Below are 21424 nucleotides of genomic sequence, written 5' to 3'. Positions count from 1 at the left end.
GCCTGCTACTACCTGCCGGTGCTCTTTCTGTGATTTCTCGCTCAAAACGCTGGCGCCGAGGCCGAATTTTCGCGGTAATGTCTTCTCTCACGCTATCTCATTAACATTCTTGAAGGTTTAAGTCAACACCGTAGAGTGCAACTTTACAAATGCTCTCCACGTTTCACGGGTATTCACGCAATAAGATTTGTCAAAAAGCACATTGACGTCTGTAATATATTATTGATAAGACTAGGTCAGACTGCGAGCTGTAAACGTTATTATAACTCTTATAGCGTATAGTAACGGCTTCTCATAGCGGTTTTTGTGGCCGGATGGGCATCCTGTAGAGCATGTGGGCATAGATTTCTATTTACCATTTTATTTTCATTATGGCAGCATAGTCCAGGCACGGGCAAGATCATGAAAGAATTCTTATCAAAAATGCAGATCAGTTTTGTACTGGTATAATAAAGGCGTCAGCCTGGCTATTCTTGTGTGCCGGTGGATAAGAGGCTTGCGTCAGTCGTTATGAACCATCCCTGTTCTGATCTTCCCTCTTAGAAAGCAATTCGCTCATTAGCCCTTGCAGTAAGCTGCTTGAACATGCCATGTAAACACACCTACATCTCACCTTAACGGCAATATTTCGCTATGTATAAATCCGCTTACATTTTGACAAGAATTCTACTTGGAATCACATAATTCAATATTTGTACTTGGTTTCGGATGTATATATTCATTCTCTTCCACAGCAGAATTGCACCTATTCTTATTGCCATTCGCTCAGTTTAACCATTAGTCCTATATCACACTGGAATTTGGCCAAAATATTGAGTCAATCCAGACGTAAAAGGCAGGGTGATGTGTCAGGTAGTAACGAATACATGACTATAGCAATATCAGCCGTTTTAGGAGTCATTATTTTCTAATATCGACAAAATGCTTATAGGTTTTGCAACCTAGAAAGGAAAGAATTTCTCGTCCTGGAGCATCGCTGTATTGAATTGGCACCGGCATACAGATAAAAATATTTTCATTGTACTTTTACGTATGTCGAATATATGCATCGTATTGCCATTAATTATTGCATGACGATTTTAAAGATGGCTAATAGGGAATATTTACTGATTTAGCAAATACTTCAAATACTTTTAAATGAAAAGATGACTTCCATTAGCGCTTCTGAAACTTGCCCAATTAAATAGCGAGAGCTGAAAAAGATTACACTATATTTAGGTTTTACGAGCACCCCCACTTGCATTGAATCGTTCAAGCTTCCCAAGTTTTTTTGTCAAATTTAAATCACTTTCGAATTTTTCTACAAGCTGCAGTGTCCTGTATTCCGTTTCATTTCCATTAAAGTGTTTTAGGCTAAGTAAGAGATAAGTTCTGTATGTATTCAATTTGGTGTAGGTTTGAAACTTTGTGCACATTGTGCTATTGTCCTTTCTTAGTTTTAAACCACGTTTTAGAATTTATGTCTGAAACAATTAAAGATAAAGGCTTATAAAGGTGAAATGAACAGTGTATACCCATGAGCAAAAGTGGAGACCACACAAAGGTATACAATTGCCTTTTTATACAAAAAGATGTACCAGACGAGATTGCTTGGGCAAAATGACAAATATATTTAGGAGGTACCTAGTGCATATCAGAAAAAAACCCTTCACAGTCAGAAAACGATGGCGGGCAGGTTTCTAGCAGGGCGTGGTCTTTTCACTTTTGCTCACGACTGTACATACTTTCCATCATACGCGTCGTATAAAGAAGCGCTTGACTGCAACTGGAAAGTCTCAACAGCATTTTGAATAAAATTTCATAGCTCGCTTCAAATATGTTTCAATGAAATAAACGCACTAACATATGCCGCGTCATGAGCAGGCACCTGTACTACGCCATGAAACATTTTTACATTGGCGATTACTCTAAAAATAGCGCCACGTGTACAAAATGTCTGAAACGAAAATTTTGAAAACAAGCACTCTGCATGGCGCAAAGTAGCTTCACCTCATTGCATGCTTTCATGTATAGTTCACTAGGCTCACTATGCGTCCAAATGCATTCGTCCCATCTGTTGCACAGTACAAATGTAAGCATACTCATTGCGCCGACATTGACCGTTTCGCTCTTATTTGCACGGACGTTAAAGTCGGCTTCATTCCACACCTTTTCTGCTTCGCGATTGTATACAATCCAATCCAAGTGACAAATATATCCGCCACTTGAGTAGACTGCATCCAAGAACGACTTGTTGATATAGCCGGCGTGAAGTATTCATCCCTCAACTACCGCATGGCATTACTATACCGTCTTAGGTGACATAAAAATATCTTCTTTTTTTTTTTTCAGACTAAACATGATGTTCCGGAAAAAGCGTACTCATTTGTGCCTGCAAAACACGGACTCGAGTAACTACGCATACATTCTTGCAGTGCTGTGGTCTAGGAGTTGCGTAGATTGCACCGCTACGTTTTTATTTTAGTACGCACGTAGATGGCGCAAATTGTAGAAAAAAATATGTAATAGAAGTGGTTAAACAAAAATCTTACCGTATTGATGACTGCCGAGGAACTTAAAAGTGCACATCCTTTCTCTCTTCTGCTTGTATTCTGCTTCCGACCGTAAGAGACTGCGGGGGTGTACTGTTTTGTGGGAATAGCGTTAGATAGCGCAACGCGTGTGTCTATCGGGATATTTTTTGTCTTTCTTTCGTTTTGAAATTTGCATGCGCATTTTTCGAAACCCTTTCTTTGCCTGCGATTACGTACACTGTAGGACAGGTTGATCTTTTATTCTTACTCGCATTGGTGTTCTCTTCCTAAGCGCCCTTCTTCAACCTTACTCTAGGCAAGGGGAATTACAAACATGCTTTCAGGCAGTCGACATTGCGTAGATGCGTGCAGTGTAAAAAAGAATGCATTCCAAGCATGCTGAATTCATATGCGCTTAACATGCTTTAAGAATCAGGTTTTATTTTCCAGTAATCACACACTGGATTGATCCCTGTGCTGACAGCCAGAGATATTACTTGACAAAAGCCCAGGAACTATTGAAAAACGCCCAGGAAATCTCTGTCAAAAATTGCTGATAAGGTTTCGGATAAAAAGGTATGGGGAACAAAGGCTCAGTAAGATCATCAACACATCACCTCTTCCTATTAAGGCGTGGCTTCACGGCAAGCAGATGTTTGTGCCATGGTCGGTGAATGGCCGCCTGTGTAACACTCCAGAGACAATTGACCTCTGCTTTATTCAGTTCTGTGATGTGTTTCATTCTGTGATATTCATATAGTATTTGTTTTTTTACCCGTTCAGAAGACCTGTGATGTGCCGTATGATTTGCTTATGTTGATTGGGCTATTTAATTTAAAACAAAAATCCTAGAGGGCACTCTGGATCACTAAACTGCGATAAGGCGAGAGTCTTTGTTGCAGATTTGCATAGGAATCTGCAATTGGAACGACAAGGAAGAGGAAGAGGTTTTAGAAACTGGGGCGCGCGGTAGAGGCTCCGCGCCATGTTGGCATATATATAGCCGAGGGACAGCTGTGAATTAAATGCATTAAGAGATGCCCTGCTGCCGGTCCTCCTTCTGTAGCCTCTATCTTGCGGTGATCGAAAGCCCTTCACTATGGCACTGGCTTAGAGGAGGTCGGCGGGGATCCCTTGGGATGTCGCGGCCTCCACCGCGCGCGGGATAAGCCAGCCTTGGTCTGCTGGCTCGGAAGTACGCAGGAGAGACTCCCACGTCTCTGGGGTGTTTGAGTTGTCTGTATTGTAGTGTGTAAAAGTCCACGCCAGCCCAACCGGCCCTTTGACTGGTCCCCTAGCTGTTTTTGGGCGCAATAAAAAAGTTCACCACCATCAACAATGGCACATCTTTATCTACGCTTTAACTCTCACCTTCACGATGAGGCGATAGCGTAGGTACCAGCCAACATATAAGGTCCCGCTTTAACCTAGCCGTATGAACGCGCCTTCGTAGCCTAGGGATAACATGAATACAAGAGCAAGGGTCTTAGCAGGCTGATTCTGATATACCCCGCCCATATGCAAGGAGAGGCCCGAGTTGGCAGCTCCTGCCTAAAGTAATATCAGGAAGCTCTACGTCCAGTTAGTGCTCAACCATGTCAGCTGCCAGCTATACCGCCGCCCACGTAACGAAAGCGTTATGTACGGACCGACGACGGACAGACGGACGGACGGACACGATCCGCGAGCGTGAGCCATTAAAGGCTACCGCCTTAAAAGCCGAATTATGGGCAGTCATGATAAACCACCACGATCATCGAAGTCTATTCTCAGAGAGCAGTGCGCTTTCATGTGGAGAATGTATGCTGCCCTAGACAAGCCGCCTAGTTGCCTACCGTATCTCGATGCTTTTGTGTGCCTGTATACCTGAATTTTGACATATGTAATGGTGGGGAAATTACTGGGTTTTAGCGGGTTTACATTATGCAGCCCAGTGAATTGAGTTATTAGCTGTTTTAGGTTATATTCTTAGGTAGTTTTCCCATGCTATACAGACAAATAAAGTTGACATGGGGTAGTCGTTTGGGTGCTCGGCTGAGGAGCGAAGAATATCAGTTCGATTCCTGGCAGTGACACAATTTTTATTGCGAAAGCGATACTCCGACAACCAAAGCCAGACCTCGGGTGGACACAACTACGCCATGAAGAGGCGTAGCTACGGTCTCCTCATAAAAAAATCAGCCTGCCATGACATTTGAATTCACGTTATCCATATGCCACGGGCAGTAGCCGCCAACTCGGGTCGCTCCTTTCATATGGGAGGGTGATATCAGAATCAGCCTGCCAGAGCCGTTTGCATTCTCTTTACCGGTAAGATATGCAGGCACGTCCATACGGCTTAGTCAAAGGGGGAATCTATATGTGGGCTGGTAGCTTACGCCCTCCCGTCATACCCTTGAAGGATGAGCTGAAGTGTTCCCAATGATGTAGCACGTTACACAAATAGGGCGTGATATGGAAATAATGCAGCAGGTAAAAGAAGCTTCCGTCGTTGCTTTCGCAATTCAATAGGGTTAACCAGAGTTAAACCACAACTAATTCTTTTTTCTTAAGCATGCGTTTTTGGCCGACACTCTCTGTCCACACAACTAATGACCAAGAAAGGCTTTTGCCATAATAGCAATAGTTTCTTCCTTCTATCAAGGACACCAGACAACTATGAAGAATACCACTGCTTGTGTAAGCAGCGTTCAAATGAGATTTGCAAGACAACCAGAGCAATTTTAAGTTTACAGCGGCGATTTAAAAATCTTTATGCGGTATATACTGAAACAAGTTCATCTCTCTCGAGCCAGGAGCTAATAAGAAAAATACCAACTCTAAGCGGAACCAAAAACAAACAAAAAATAAATTACATAAATATCTACCAAACAGCCTCGTTTCCTGACTGCGCCCTACCATTTATCGTCAAAAATAGAAGCGATATATGCTCGAATCTTCTAAAAACCTTATTTGCTTCACTTCACTAAGGGTGGTTTGTAGAGAGCATCCTTGAATTTCTCAATAGTTAATAAATACCAGACTCATTTATGTTACGGTAGCTCAGATGCATCCGACATCCACACTGATTAATGCGCTAATGAATCATTTTATACACACTAATAGCGTCTACCTTGTCGATAAGATGCCTTTTAGGCAATTTTAGTTGGTAAATGAGCCTGGTAGTTGATCCAATTCGGGACGCTAGCACGTCCTTAAGAAAAAAAGCTTAGTATTTTAATGCCCTTGGCCAGCATAACGTACGCGTCCGGCAGGTGGATGTTTCAGACACCTGGTTTACGAAAAAAAGCCTCCCAGAAATCTGCTTCTCACATAGGCTGTTTTACATATTGATTTCGGATAGTGTGAAACACGCAGTTCTCAGAAAATCCACTGTCGATGTTCACCGCTCGGAATTGAGAGTGAAAAATCTCTGGAGTCGCTCTGGAAGGTGGTAGTTGGCAGTTGCCAAGACCATGCAATGATTGGTAATTGGGATGCGTCGCGTAATGAAACCATATGATTTGGCGGCGTTGCTAGCTGCTACCAAATCGGAATTTCGTGTTTGTGATGGAAATTAGAGGGTGGAATTCAGCCCTACAGGACGCTTTGTATCAGAGTTTCACGCTCTCCACGTAAGTCATGCAGGCATGTTCATACAGGTTTGATAAAGCTGAAATTGGTATTTATGTAGAGCATGCTTTCATATAATCTTACATGTTTGGATGTGTGTTACTAACGGGTGTCTGAGGGGCATTAACAGTACGAATTCAAATATTAATAATTAGGGTGCAGCTGATTGTATGTGCACTAACGGGGCTTCCACGAAGCAAGCCTTCAAACGTAAGCAATGAACGCCATCGCTTCATTAGGCAGGTTTAAATGTTCTCTCAAATTGTTTTTGGTCTATCTTGCATGTTTTTATTGGCATCGCTGCCCTTGCAGCAAATACGTTCATTGGAGCAGGTTTCTGTGCAGGAAAGGTAAATGAGGGCATGATAATGACTCGGAGGATATCATTAATCTCAAGACAATGGCGGTAGGCCAGTTGATGACCTTGTTTTGATCATTTCGCACTTGAGGTGGGACGCCACATAACCTACCTTAACCCCTTCTAGCATTCGACAATCACAGTGAGTCATAAGTTGTGCTAGATGAGCTATGGGGATAACAGTGGATTTTTCACACCTAGTTTCCATTTATATTTCCTTCTTTTGTTTGAGCATCAGCTCAGTAAATCGCACACTTGTTATGACTAGAAGCTGGGAGAAAAAAACAGCGTATTTAAACTGGAAATTGTTAAACTATTAATTCGTTAACAGTGTGCCTTGTGGTGTACTGCACCATGACAAAATCGGCAATATAGGACAAATCTCACCTTCATCAGCACAGACTTAACGCCGTGTTACGTATTTTAGCAGTAGTTTGTTCCGTAATTAGCGCAATTTGCAGATGTTTTAAGGGCAGTATTACGATGCGAAATATAGCCTTCTACCATATTCTTTGTCATGTCTTTGCAACTACCAAGAAACAGAGAATACAGGCTTAAGAAAATATGATACGGAAGCTCTTCATGCACATTAATTTTGTGCGTTAGTGATTTTCTTTTTATTATGGACACTGAATGGCAGCTTTGTTTCAAAATACCTCTGATATATATCAAAAGACGACATCTTAAATTTACCCTTGCACTCTCCTTAATTCAAAGAAATAAGACAAGCTCTTCTTCATACAATTTTCCCGCGCTTTCAGTGGACAGGATTAACATTGCTTTGTTGTATTTACGTGCAGCCATCTACGCGTAGGCACAAGCCTTCTCCCTAAGCCAGTGTGTTACTCCTATGCTGCTGTATAAATCGTATAAATGTCTAGAAACTGATTCTCTGCGGGGGAACGTGACAGGGTGAACAATGGTGCAGGAATAACGAAGGCCGCGCTACTCCGTGAAACAAATGGTCAGTGCGACTAGAGATGTCAGTGCTGCGGGCAATGATTCAACAGCGTGATCGCTGTGGCGATTATTCTTCACGGCACCACATAGATGCGAAGAGAGAAGCAGGAACAAATGCTCCGTGGACCTTCATTATTCCGCACGTCTACCAGGGATGCGATGTTACTTTGTCACGGGATCCGAGGGCGTACTATCACTACTACTCCTCGCCAAGCTACAAATTCTGAGCCACTGCCTCCTCTCGCATAATAAAGTGACTTGGGAATAATGTTTCATTCCCTTCACTTTCGTCTTCGCTTTTGCAGCGATTTTCGAAATACGCCTACAGGGGCGCCCTTAGTTCAATTGCAATATCTCAGTTATGCAAAAATGTGAACACCGTGTCACGAACAACCAATATAAACCATATTTCACGTTTAGTACCGACTACTCACTTTATTCGCTTTTAGGAAGCTCTTTTAACATTGCTAAAAATCGGTAGTTTTTGTCCGCGCTGCGGTGCTTAATAATTCTTTCTGATGCAATTTCTCCCCTTTCACACTATAAACTGCGTATACAGTACCTTAAAGTGCGCAATAAAAGCCGCTATGAAATTATTCTACAAAAGGTAGTAAAAATAAAGAACTTGGACGAATGGTAAAATATCATAGATCATGAGAGTTCGTGCACTTCACGTATGCGTTATCAACTGTCCACAATGCCCGTGAAGCGACGCCCATGTGATGAAAACCCCGAGGCTACTATTGATAAAGCATTAAAAATTGCGATTCCTACCGAGATGCAGAAGGACGACGCTGGACGCTGTGCACTCCTTCCTTCTTAACGCGTCCTCTTTTCAGCGGTTTTAACCTTCAACTATGCACCAACTGGCCCAACAAGCTACGCTTCTTGAATCCTACCGAGAGTTTGCCTTATGGCTAGATACTTGACGTCGTCAAATTTTGGGTGCACACAGATTATTGCAGACCTAGGGGACAACCTGCGGAACAGCATTTCTTTCGATATCATCATCAGTGTTTATACAGCGCCACGCATGTCGGCGAATACCACCAATTGAAAAAAGAATTTCGAGAAAAGGAGAAGCGCAGTTTATTCTTATGTGGCCGTTGTTGTTGTTACCTTAGGAATGTCTATTACGCACTAATCAGTAAAATTGTGAGCGCTTTTTCTTAATATTGATACAAACTATAGTCGACGACGAAGCGGAGACAATCAGTGGCTAGTTGACCTAGACGATGAAGTTGGTTGCCTGGAACCGCGCTCAGACCGCTGCTCGGACCGCTCTCGGACTTCGGCAGTCTTCTAGGCTTAGGGCGTTGCCTGGACGTTTGGCTCTGTAGACCAACACCGATCTGTGACGTAAGCACGATGCGGTGGCGCTTCTATCGTCAGCGTTGGCCGATTGGGGGTGAAAAATAGGCTTAGAGCCCATAGGAATACATGGAAGCGAAATATTTCAAAGCAGTTTTCAAATTTCACCGGTCATCTCTGATGTCGTCATTCGGTGCAGAGCAACCATGAACATCCTAGAACAGATCACGAAAGTATAATCTCATTAACGAGGTGAAGTATTTTTAAAACACCGCGAAACGTATGCGGGTGCGAATTGGGAGGGCGACCCATAGAAACACATGTAAACACAACCTAGCGCAACGTTTTGCTCGGTTCAGCAGCGTTGAGCCCTTCTCATTTTTTAATGAACGTCTTGTACGACGCCCCGAAGTCATGTTGCATGACACACTACATTCTCTTGCAAGTAATGCAAGTCTAACGACTTGCGAGACCGCTAACAGCACGATAAACTGACCGCGCACAGTTGCAGACGACCATATGCATCACCTACGCTGTCGTTAGCAGACGCTCCGGAGCTGGAGGCGGCCTCGTTGGGTATCGCCAGCTACGTTGTTGTCTGCTGCAATGCGCGAATCTCGTTCGGTTCATATTGTCGTATGGCGTTTGACAACTGCTTTTTAAATGTGATTCTAGCTGTCTAGCACGTATCACTGTAAGCAAAACTGCGCGATTCGCTGCACCCATGCTTGCCTTTTGGCGGTGTCTGGATTCATAACACAGGTTATTCGGGGAGTTTTAAAAGTAGACTGCCTCCGTAATGACGCACCCTACTTTATCACACACTTCTTCAAAGCGCTGGTCAACGTTTAACGACCGGCCACCACTTCTGATGCTCTGTGAAATGAGAAAAATGTTCCGGTAAGTTGTGCTTACATGTATTTCTACGGGTCGCCCTCCCAACTTGCACCCCCATAGGTTCGCGGTATTTTAAAAATACTTCGCCTCGTTAATGAGATTTCATACTTTCGTGATCTGTTTTAGGATGTTCATAGTTGCTTTGTACTGAATAACGACATCACAGGTGCCCTGTGAAATGAGAAAACTGCTTAGAAATATTTCGGTTCCATGTATTCCTATGGGCGCTAACCCTATTTTTCACCCCAGTCGGCTGCGACGCCGCAAGCGCCCCCTTTGTTTGTAAACACGGTGTTGGTCTATACCCGTTACAGTCTGGTGGAGGTGCTGGGTACGTTTTCCCACGTTTACACGCTTCACGACAGATCTGACTCCGGTCCACCAGCGACTCAGTCGCCGCCTCCGCGGACAGTCGCCAGAGGTTGGGCCCCTTTCCACCCCTACGAGGATCACGCAGCCGCAACTCTCGAGCCACCTCGACATGGCCACTGATCTCAGGTTCTCGGCTCCGATCCTTTGCCACCCGCCGCGAACACCACCATCTTTTCACGGCGACGTCTTCGAAGACGCTGAGGATTGGCTGGCTACCTTCGAGCGAGTGGCTCGGTACAACGGCTGGAGTGACGAGCGAGAACTCAATAATGTTTACTTCGCCCTAGAAGAGTCTGCGCTTGCGTGGTTAGAAAACCACGAGGGCGCCCTTAACACCTGGCAAGCATTTTGCCATGAACTTCTGACCACCTTCCCCAACGCCGATCGCCGCGAGAAAGCTGAAGCTGCACTTCAGTCCAGAAACCTGCGGCCAAATGAAAGTGTACGCATGTTCTTTGAAGACATGACCCGTCTTTTCCAGCGCGCAGACCCCAATATGAAAGAGGAGACGAAGTTTCGCCACCTCATGAGTGGAGTTAAGCAGGAGCTGTTTGCGGGCCTCGTTCGCAGTCCACCGCGTACCGTTGCTGAATTCCTCGCGGAAGCAACGACCATGGAAACGACGCTCCAACAGCGGGCCCGGCAGTACAACCGAGAAGTCAGCAGCCTGGCCCCAGATGTTTTTTCGTCGTGCCATGGAGGCGGTGCGGACGCCTTACGTGACCTCATTCGGTCGGTTGTTCGAGAGGAACTCCAACGTTTCCGTCTGTCTTAGAGTGCGCCAGTGACCTCACTGACCGAAGTCGTCAGAGATGAAGTACGCCAGGCTGCTCGTGAATTCCCGGTCACCAACGTACTGCAGCGCGGCGATGAAATGCCCACGCACACATCCGTTGTTCCTCAGGCAGCTGCCTACGATCCTGTCTCTAGCATGCCTCCACGGGTCGACGACAAACGAACGTACGCGTTCGTTGCACGTCAAGCAGCTGCCTGTGGTCCTATTGACCCGACACCGGTGGTTAGTCACATCAGTCCGTATGACGTATCGGCTCAAGCTGTGGTGCCTGTTACACGCCCTCGCAAGTCGGACGTGTGGCGTACGCGGGACCGCAGGCCAATCTGCTACCACTGCGGGGAGGCCAGTCACCTTTACCGTGCATGCCCGTATCGCCGAGTGGGACTTCGCGACTTCGCACCCGATGCGCCGTGTCCACGGATCGGCGAACGGCTGCTCGAAATAGAAGCTCATCTGTCGGCCCGTCAGAGGCCTGGGAGATACAGGCGCTATGACTCAGGATCGTCATCTCCGCTGCGGTACCGTCCCCCAAACCCTCGCAGAGACCCCAGCAATACTGAGCGGCGTTCTCAAAGTCCACACTGGGAAAACTAATTCCAGCGGTCTCCGGAGGCAGGGCCGCTGCTGTCGAAAAAATTGAAGATCCTCCGCCGCCGATACACCGATACGCTGATTTCTCACAGGGGCAGGGTAGCGACAGCATCCGATGGGTTACTTCTGATTTGTGCGTGACACTTGACGGAACTAACACGATCGCGTTATTTGACACCGGTGCAGACTATTCAGTGATGAGCCACGCCCTCGCCCAGGAATTGAGCAAAGTTGTGACGCCATTGTTGGGCCCTAGCATTCGCACGGCTGGAGGTCACCTCATTAGCCCGGACGGAAGGTGCACAGCCCGAACTGGCATCCGCGGTTTCGTCTACGTTGGGGAATTCGTTGTCTTGCGCGAATGTTCGAGAGATTTGATTCTGGGGCTCGACTTTCTGTAGGCAAACGGTGCTGTCATCGACCTACACGAGGCACGAGTCACATTCTCGACCAAACGGGCAGTGGCACGCTTAGACACCCGCGATCCCTGTAGCCATGCTCTGTGTATTGTGGAGGATGATGTCACCGTGCCACCACGGTACAGTGTCGTAATGCGCGTGCAGAATGACCTATTTCATGACTTTGAGGGCATGGCGGAGGGTCATATCCCGCTGCTGCTTGAGAGGGGTCTCATTGATGCCCGAGGCCTCGTCCACCTAGTGCTGCACCACCGTTCTGCTCACCAACTTTTCGAACGAATTTCAGCACCTCGTCAAAGGCACGGTAATCTTCTTCCTCCAAGACGTCGCGAAGTGTCCACATTTGTGCACCGTGGAAGAAGCCCTTCAAGACGACACTGGACCTCGTCACGTTCTGCCACCTGTTGAAATAAACACCGAGTTATCGCTGGCTCAGAAGGATCTTCTTTCGGCTGTCTTGGCAGATTTTGCAGACTGCTTCGCAACGTCTTCCAAAGTGGGCCGAACTCCGGTCGCCAAGCACCGTATAATAACAGACGAGACCACGCGCCCCGTATGCCAACGCCCATACCGCGTTTCTCCAACGGAACGAGCAGCGATTCAGAGACAGGTCACCGAAATGCTTTCCGACGATGTCATTCAGCCGTCTACAAGCCCGTGGGCTTCGCCGGTTGTTCTCGTCAGAAAGGAGGACAATACTCTGCGGTTCTGTGTCGATTACAGAAAACTTAATCTCGTCACTAAAAAGGACGTTTACCCACTTCCCCGCATAGACGACGCACTCGATCGACTGCGAGATGCATGATACTTCTCGTCGTTAGACCTAAAAAGTGGGTACTGACAAATAGAAGTGGATGAGAGAGACCGGGAGAAGACCGCTTTCGTGGCACTCGATGGCTTGTATGAGTTTAAGGTGCTACCGTTCGGCCTATGTTCGGCACCGGCCACGTTCCAACGCATGATGGACACCGTTCTGTCCACGGTTTGAAGTGGCAGTCGTGTTTGGTTTACCGGGACGATGTCGTCATATTTTCGACCACCTTCGACCAACACCTAGAAAGGTTACGCCTTGTGTTAAAAGCTCTCAGAGACGCCAATCTGACAATCAAACCGGAGAAATGTCACTTCGGCTTTGAGGAACTTCGCTTCCTTGGTCACGTGGTCAGCGCAAAAGGTGTTCGCCCGGACCCTGAAAAGACAGCTGTCGTCTCTGGCTTTCCGCACCCTACTGACAAGAAAGCGGTTCGACGGTTCTTAGGTTTGTGCTCCTAATACAGACGCTTTGTACGAGACTTTTCGCATATCGCAGAACCGCTAACCACACTGACTCGTGATGACACGCCGTTCCTGTGGGGAAGTGAACAAGAGGCCGCTTTCCTTGAGCTTCGCAGCCGCCTACAGAATCCTCCAATACTAGGCCATTTTGACGAAAACGCCGCAACTGACGTACACACTGATTCCAGCAACGTTGGGGTTGGTGCAGTACTAATTCAGTGGCAAGACGGTGCAGAACGGGTCATCGCTTACGCGAGCCGAACACTTACCCGCTCGGAAACCAACTATTCAACAACTGAGAAAGAATGTCTGGCGGTAATATGGGCCCTCACCAAGTTTCGATCATACCTGTACGGCCGACCTTTCCGCGTTATAAGCGACCACCATTCATTATGCTGGCTCGCGAACCTCAGAGACCCCTCAGGACGATTTGCTAGATGGAGCCTTAGATTACAAGAGTATGACGTAACAGTCGTATACAAATCAGGGCGGAAGCTTCAGGATGCTGACTGTCTGTCGCGCTCGCCCATCGCCATATGTCCAGAAAAAACGACCGATGATTTTCCCTTTCTGGGGGCTATTAGTACAACCCAAATGGCGCAACTGCAGAGAATGGACCAAGAGTTAGCGTCACTAGTCGACTATCAGCAGGGCGTCGGCGCCCGTATTCGCCGTGTTTTTCATCGTGGGCTTCAAACGTTCACTCTGCGTGGTAACGTGCTCTACTAGCGAAATTTCGCTAACAGTGAAGAGACGTTTCTCCTTGTTGTGCCCTCCGAGTTTCGCCGAGATATATTGAGTGCCTGTCATGATGAACCCACCGCCGGCCACCTGGGGGTGAGCCGTACACTTGCACAAATTCGTAAAAGTATTATTGGCCCAGGTTACCTCCATCGGTGCGGGCTTATGTACGCTCATGTCGTGACTGCCAACGTCGGAAGTCTCCGCCATTGAAACCGCTGGATTTCTTCAGCCCATTGCTCCACCGAAGACCCCTTTCCATCAAGCGGGCATGGATCTTCTCGGTCCTTTTCCGAAGTCCTCGTCTGGCAACCGTTGGGCAGTCGTCGCGACAGACTACCTAACACGGTACGCAGAGACCGCGTCCCTTGTTAAAGGTACTGCAGCCGAAGTTGCTCAATTTTTCGTTCATAACATTGTCCTACGTCATGGTGCCCCCGCCGCGGTAATCACTGACCGTGGAACAGCTTTTACAGCTCGCCTAATCCGGTTGGTCATGACTCTGACTCACACTAGCTATCGACGTGCGACGGCGTCTCAGACCAACGGGCTGGTGGAGCGCCTCAATCGCACCCTCACCGACATAATTTCTATGTATGTGGACGCAGAACATCGCACCTGGGATGCGATTTGACCCTATATAACTTTCGCGTACAATACCGCCACTCAAGAGACGACGCGACTGACCTCATTCTAACTTGTCTTCAGTCGCCAAGTGAGCACGCCGTTGGATGCCATGATGCCAGTTAGTCCTTCTTGCGGCTCTGACGCCGAACTTGACGCCGACATCTTTGTTCAGCGTGCTGAGGAAGCGCGGCAACTAGCACGCCTCAGAATCCATCGACAACAGGCGAATGACGCTGCTCGGTATAACCTCAGCCGAAGAATCGTCACTTACGAGCCGGGCGACCTCTTCTGGGTTTGGACACCTGTTCGTCATCGCGGCCTATCTGAAAAATTACTGCGCCGATACTTCGGCCCTTACGAGATTGTTCGCCGTATCAGTGAAGTCACCTAAGCCGTTGTTCCCGTAGCTTCAGCTCCATCCCGAAGGCCACAGCGTCCTGAAATCGTGCACGTGGTTCGGCTGAAGCCCTATCATGATCGTACATGACTGAACTTTTCGTCAACGCCCCTGGATCCTTGTGACACTTTAGTTCACCCTTTCGCTGACTTCCAAGTAGCACCGCGTCGCATCGAGTCGATGCTACAGAGGAGGGGGGCAGTGGTACAAACTATAGTCGACGACGAAGCGGAGACAATCAGTGGCTAGTTGACGTAGACGATTAAGTGGTTGCTAGTTGGCGTAGACGACGAAGTTGGTTGCCTGGAACCGCGCTCAGACTGCTGTTCGGACCGCTCTCGGACTTCGGCAGTCTTCTAGGCTCAGGGCGTTGCCTGGACGTTTGGCTCTATACCCGTTACAATATTATTGATTGGAGCAACCTGTTGAGTGAGGTAGTGTTTAATGAGGAACACTCTTTTTGACAGGCCTTGAGGTTTTTCTGTTTTAACAATTATTTGTGGGGGTGAAAGAAATATTCATTCTCAGTGATTTACATTAGCCTGGAGCATGCGGAATAGTTTTCTTGATATGGCATCATACTAATCAACAGTGCGGGTTTTTCTGTTATTATATGGATGAGTTCTTTTACTTCAGGGAAATGTGCTTTTGCTGATCTTGTTTGCAACACTGCAAGATTGCCTTCGCTTCCACCTCATCACTAACGTAATTCCTGCTTAAGGTTTTGAAGCTGAGCATTTAAATAATAAATATATGTAAAGCGGCTGTTATTATACTTAGAGATGAAGCATGCCGCGTAGGTTAGATGAAGAAGGTATTGAGAAGGAAAAATTGTTGGAAGACATAGGCTTCGCGGATTAACACATGAGTCAGCGAGAGCTCATGACAATTTCGCAGGAATGTGGTTGCAGTTGAAGGCAGGCTGACCAGTATTCGCGGCAGATGTCTGTGGCTGCGTGCGCGCAGGCGTCTTTTCATTCTCCGTAGCACTTGGAAACCGTTGGAGGCTGTCGCAAAGGTGCCGCCGCTCATGTATCTCTTTCAATAGCGGCCGCAGGGAATTCGGACGGTTAGCCGAGCTCGCCATGGAGGAGAAATTTCAGAATGTTAGGCCTGACCCTACGCAGCGTCCGCCTCACTCGATGCAACACGATCCATAGCATCACTCGCGCAGGCATCTGGGCACTCCCAGTCTGACGCAGTTCCCTTGATGGGGCTGGAACAGGTAGGTCACCGCCGCTTGCTGTGGGGGCTAGCCTGCCACCGAATTTTCATCTGTTGTAGGCCGTCATTGCACCCGCCACCGCTTCGGTTGTGGACGACGCCTGTTGTGGCTGCGCGCGTCTTGCTCTCCCTCTTGCTTTTCTTTCTTCTCTATTTTCTCTTCTCTCTGCGTGAGGTAGCGGAGGTGGCTCAGCTACAGAGCCAGTAGTAGGCCCGTGCATTTTCTTTTCCTTTTTCCTGCAGCCACAACAACAACAACTCGTTGGATGAAAACACGAAGGCGCTGCACAGGATAACTGTTTCAACAGAGGCCACAGTCAAACCATGCAGCCTGCCAGGCTCCATTCAGCGGCGCAATTCGAGATGTTAGGTCTACGAGGCTTGCTGCTTGCTCTGTCGGCCCCATCGGCCTCGCTCAGCGCACAGCATTATGCTTGCGCCGTCTGCTGTTGAGTGCACCTTTCGCCGAAAACAAACCTTGCCGCTTCAAAAGCGAGACTGATAAATCAAATACGGAAAGAAGCGTACTTCCACTGGCGTATGCTTACCGAACAAAGCGTCACATCGGCCTTTCTCTATCTCAATTGCCAGACGTTCTTTTTTAAACACCGTTAGAATTGTAGATTCACAGCTCCGTCAAACCTCCGCTAGAGCTCCGCGGAATACCAGACAGAGTGGCTTCGGGTTTGATAAGGTTCAGTTCTCCGTTTAAGCGGAGTTCGTACCCATGGCACGGACCTAAAAAGCGGATGGCATGCCGTTAGTGCTCTCTTTTTGGGTTTTTGGGTTTAGTGTGTACCTAATCATTGTAGTCATTATTCTCATAGGTAAGCATTTTTATCATTTCCAGTCAGTTGAGGTCATTAAAAGTCATTTCAGGTATCGGTCGTTTCGCACTCATTTTTAGTCATATTATGATCAATTTACTAGTCATCATAATTATTCAATAATTGCATCGTTATCAATGAATAACTTTCGTTCATTACCAATCACCATCAATCGTTTTCATTCCTCATTTTCCTCCTGATACATCTGTTATTAGCATGTGGCCCATCAGCGCGGAGATCTGATGCCCAGATCCCACACACAAATCCGGAGCACAGGTCGGACGCACAGATCCTGCGCACAATTCTCACGCACAACTCCCGAGCACGGATTTCGTCCCATGAGCCAAGAAAGGCTTTCGCCTTAAAATTATTCCGCTGGGAATTGTAAACGAGCGTGAAAAGGGCAGATGCTGCTGAGATGCGACATTGACGCCGCGTTTACAGAAATATGTTTAAAAGCAGTAGACTTAGGACTGTCTTTATGGAACACTCATGATGTATATACAGATAGGTTACAAAGCTCTACCTGAATAAAGGGAGCGGAAGAGCGCAGCAACCATGCAAGAAATATTATGCATGGTTGCATCATGCGTGCCAGAGAAATTTCGAGAGTGGCTAAAAGATCATTCACAAAAATGTATACGCGTTTATGACAGAAATTTTGCGTTAATGTTTACAGTTGCTTATGTTGCCGCAGTATTGGTCCGAAGCATGAGAACCAAACAGGGTTGGTGAATACTTAAAACCATGCTATTACTGTCCTACAAATTATGCGGAAAGAAGAAACGAACGACACCATTGATTTTAATTCACGGAAATTGCCGAGATCCGCTTGAATTGCTCTCTCCCTACTTTTTGCATTGTCCTAAAGTTTGAGTTCCTGTACCTCTTTCAACGCATTGCGCATCAATGTGGAGGTAAATCCAGACCTAGGCGTGTTTCGTGTTTCCTTGGTTGACTCCTGTTCGTTGTAACTAATCTGAAATTTTTGTGTCAATGCTGTGAGCAAGAACTTCTACAGAATGCTATGATAATTTAGAGGGAATGTTTAGAGCTACAGTGCGCACGCAACGCCGCCTCGTTTATTCCTGCTTCAGTGTAAGTAAGAATGCGCGTTTTCTAAATGCGCCTAGGAATTTGCTCTAGCCGAAAAGAGCCTCGAATCTCTTTCAGTCAAGTAGGTCACCGTTTCTTCGGCGCCTTTATTGTGAGAGTGTCTAAAGTACTAGCTGGATGATAAATATGAGCGAAATGTACAAAATACCGCAAGTTTTCAGGTAACTTCTTCAGAAAGGACACTTGTTTAGTGATGGTATTCCGTTTTTTGGTCCTACAGGCCTACATAGCGTAAAGAACGGCATAATCGTCTCAAATGTACTATAGAGAAATATTCAGTTCCGTTTTAACATGAGACTTTTCTGATATTGTGTAGTACAATTGTCTAGTTCTGCAGTTTGTTCTGTAGTACTTTTCTCTGCAGTATTTCATTCTGTAAAACGTTTCTATTGTGACGTCCGAAAATTGTAATGTTACTATAAAAATATATGTTGCCAAAACGAGTTCAATTTTAAAAATAGCATGGGCATTTTTGTGTTAATTTTTGTAGGCTTTCGTTTCTAACTGGGTTGTTGATAAAATATATACCCGTCCCGCCATGTTCCACAGCGGCGCTCAGCGCTAATTACTCATAAGGGAGTCATTTCCTCGGCAATTATACGCCATTCCACCCTACTGCTTCGTCGTAATGAGTAGCTGAAATGTTTCGCAGAATTCCTTCACACCTAAAGAGGCTTATTTTTGGAGGCTGGATATTGAATTCGCGGAAGTACTCTCAAGCTAGAACGCAGTTGTTAATTGCCAATGCGGTTGTCTTGGTAATTTGTATTATAAAACTACATAATATCCCATAACTCGAACAATATAGAACACGACACAAGCTTGGCTGTTCTCTCTCAATGCTATAGACCCACTCGCTATAACCTTCACAAACGTAAATTTGTAAACTCATATCCGACGAAGTTTGGAGCTGCAGTACGGGAGCGGTACTATGGTAAATCGGTGCTTTGGGTACTATAGCAAATTCATAGAAATAAGTGAACATCTTTTGCTCGTACGTGATGGCATCCATCCCGATGTCGGTGCAGGCGCAGTCACTCTTCCTGACACCCTGGGGTTTAGAGATACCAGTTGTCGGTTGAATCAATCTGCGGTAGAAGCTAGCAAAAAGCGATTGGAAGATTGGTGGCTTAAAAGCAGAAAAGTTGTATAGTGTTAGCAATGTTAGCAATGTAGAAATTAAAATAATATAAATGGAATGGTAGTATAGTTAACCGATCTATAATAATATTTAAGATATAGCAGAAAAACGAGCATGATAGCAACTGCTACCACCCAGTTTCAAAGGGGACACTCCTATATTCCATCCATGTATCCATCCGTCAGTTTAAGAGAGACTAAACTAATCGCGCACAAAGGTGCAGCTCGACAACGAGCACTTTAAGAAATATTTGCCAGGATACGTCCTGCCCATTGTTGGCATCGAGGACAACTGTGCATACTGCCCACACCCTAGAATGAAAACTACTTAGCCAGTCGAAACGCAGAACTTTCTGTTTAGCCTTGGTGTGTAAAATATAAACTGACTGTTTTAAAACAATGTTTTCTCAACATATTAGTTCTTGATCCTCTATTCAAATTTAAACAAAAGATTTGGAAACAAAAACACAGAAATAAAGGCGCGAGTGTGAACCTTTCCGCCCTTTCGTCAATAAGATAAGAAGAAACGCATACTTGGAGGCTTTTTGTTGTTGCCGGTATTACTAGTAAGCGTGTTCTTTGAAGAACATAATAACTACAGTAAATTGCCAACATTTTTTCAAATGTATCTTAAGATAGCGTAGCAGCATCAGGCAAAAATATATATTTCCCTCAAACAGCATTTGTAACATGAAACACCGACACAATCATCTTTATGAAGGAATTCGAATAACATGGTAATTTTACATCATGTGACTGGGCCACAAATTGCTGCCAGGTAAGAACAGCGTTTTTCAATATCATATACAACCTGTTCATTCGGATTTCCAGTTGCGTAATAAAGAAGTAAACAAGCAAGTGGTCACCGCGACATATATCGCTGCGGTGCGTGCTAAAGTAATAGTTCTTCATAATGAAGAGGCGGCTCGCGAATGACGTTCGGGAAATATAAAGACGAGTATTCCAAATAACCTTAGGTGCTGGAAAAATAACTGTGTTGAAAGGAAAACAGCAGAACGCTTCATGCGGAAACAAAAAATGTTTCGGTCATCTTGTTTGTAGCAATGAAAAGCTGTATCGTGCTAGCGTCGGATTAAGTGCAAAGTGATCAGTGGTAGGAATAAAACTAGGATAGTAGAGTTTTCGCTGAATGATGCAGCACTGTGGTGTGTTTTTTTGGCCCTCAAAGTAGCAAACACACGCTGACAGTCACGCTACGTTATTGACTTAAAGTAACAAATCAGCGAAACGCTTCGTGTAATTACGCATGCGAAGGAAACGAAATAACTATCAGAGATGTGAGGATCTGTAGACGCAAAGTTCTCGATGTTTATTAACCCATCTACATTGAGCTGAGTGCACAGGTATAAGCACATTTATTGTGGGGTTCCAAGCACTTTTATTCCTTTCATTACAGATAATAAGCGGCCAAATTGGGAACTTTGAGCTCGTGTTTATTTTTGGCCTAGGTTTATAGAACCGAAAACTATTTCTAGCCATCGGCATTCCTGTACTGTACGAGATTTCACCTTCATAAAGTACTAGATGTTTGAACAATGCCAAATTTTCTTTAAATCAAGGGACACTACGAAGTTTTGTCTTAGCATTTATTCGCTCCTATATATTTAACTCCGTTTGACGTAAAGGCTTCGGGGAATAATTCAAAAGCGTCATTACGCACCAAATTCTGTTTGGTGGTATAAAAATAGCATTTATCTTTATCTGGAATAAGGGTTGCGTTTACACTGTGATTCGTCAGCAGGAAAAGCGACCTCTACTTAGGGTTCAGTAACCAGCGAAAGCTTGGAGCGCCAGAATAAGGGCAGGCAAGTTTATTGGTTATCAATAGACCAGTCCTTCCAAATTCTGACCCTGATAAAGTGTTGCAATGCCTGGTGTTCTGCTATCCCCGATATTGGATACCCAAAGCCTAACAGCATACAGGTTCTCGGCGTGTTTCCAATATCAAAACAAAGCAGAGCTGTCTTTACCGCCCACGTCGGATACGGTTGGGAAAATGCGCGGTGGAGGTGGCCAGCCGTAACAGAATAGGATCCTGAGAACAATGTGCGTTGTGTCTATTTATTTGCTGTGCTGTGTTATTTTCTCTTTTGTAGTATAAGTAAAGAAACCTTCGCAAAGACCGCTGACAGGACCCAGTGTTGATTTCTTTTATGCTCTTCCAGGTCTGCGAGCGGGGAAGCAATCCCTATTCCATGTCGCATTGATCCCGGACACATTTGTTATT

General features: G+C 45.9%; 1 pseudogene; it reads left to right on the top strand.

Annotated features, from left to right (window-relative positions):
• LOC146186693 (uncharacterized) overlaps window positions 1-16463 on the top strand; it is a 39987-nt pseudogene extending 23524 nt beyond the window's left edge.
• Window positions 16464-21424: the final 4961 nt, after the last annotated feature.

The sequence above is a fragment of the Amblyomma maculatum genome, chromosome 6, assembly GCF_055883805.1.
Source record: "Amblyomma maculatum isolate TAMU_Amacu chromosome 6, ASM5588380v1, whole genome shotgun sequence".
Lineage (NCBI taxonomy): Eukaryota > Metazoa > Arthropoda > Arachnida > Ixodida > Ixodidae > Amblyomma > Amblyomma maculatum.
This window is presented reverse-complemented; position numbering and strand designations above follow the sequence as displayed.